Genomic DNA, 1,120 nt, shown 5'->3' with positions numbered 1-1,120 from the left:
CTCATCTGTGGCCTGCCTCTTGGGCTTTATTTGTTCCTGTTATACTGGTTGGGGTTCATTTGCATCATCCCTCTTGTCACATTTAAACACGTTACTGCAGTCCTGTCCTGTGTAAACAGCTCTGCCAACCCCATCATTTATTTCCTTGTAGGCACCTTTAGGCAGCATAGAAAGCATAGGTCCCTCCAAACGGTTCTTAAGAGGGCTCTGGAGGACACTCCTGAGGAAGATGAATATACAGACAGCCATCTTCAGAAAACCACTAAAATGTAAGAAAGCAGATGTTGAGAGTCAACACAACATTAACCTACTCTTCTCTCAGGAACGTCTCAGTGATTGCAGTGCTTTCAAATGTTTTTTTTAATCCAATTTTCTTATACTTTTCAAAGTAGTCAGAAATGATAATTTCTTCAACATTCTTGGCACTGTCAATGAATTTCTCAAATATCCTCCAAAATTTTCTCATTGAACACTTCTTTTTGCATTTTTAAATTTTTTTTCACTTTTTATTTTGTATTAATCTATTTATTTACATTTCAAATGTTATCCCCTTTCCTGATCCCCCCTGTTCACCAACCCACCCAATCCCACTTCCTGGCATAGGACCTTCACAGGACCAAGGGACTCTCCTCCCATTGATGACCGATAAAGACATCCTCTGCTACACATGCAACTGGAGCTATGTGTCCCTTCATGTGTACTCTTTGGCTGTGGTTTAGTCCCTGGGAGCTCTGGTGGTACTGGCTAGTTCATATTGTTGTTTCTCCTATGGGGCTTCAAACCCCTTCAGCTCTATGGGTCCTTTCTCTAGCTTCTCCAATGGGGACCCTATGCTCAGTTCAATGGATGGCTGTGACCATCCACTTCTGTATTTATCAGGCACTGGCAGAGCCCCTCAAGAGACAGCTATATCAGGCGTCTGTCAGCAAGCCCTTGTTGGCATCTACAATAGTGTATGAGTTTGGTGACTGTATATGGGATGTATCCCCAGGTGACACAGTCTCTGGATGGCCTTTCCTTCAGTCTCTGCTCCACACCTTCTCTCTGTTTAACACCTTCCATGGATATTTTGTTCCTCCTTCTAAAAGGGACCTAAGTATCCACAATTTGAACTTCCTTC

This window comes from Mus caroli, chromosome 7 (genome assembly GCF_900094665.2).
Source record: "Mus caroli chromosome 7, CAROLI_EIJ_v1.1, whole genome shotgun sequence".
Classification (NCBI taxonomy): domain Eukaryota; kingdom Metazoa; phylum Chordata; class Mammalia; order Rodentia; family Muridae; genus Mus; species Mus caroli.
This window is presented reverse-complemented; position numbering follows the sequence as displayed.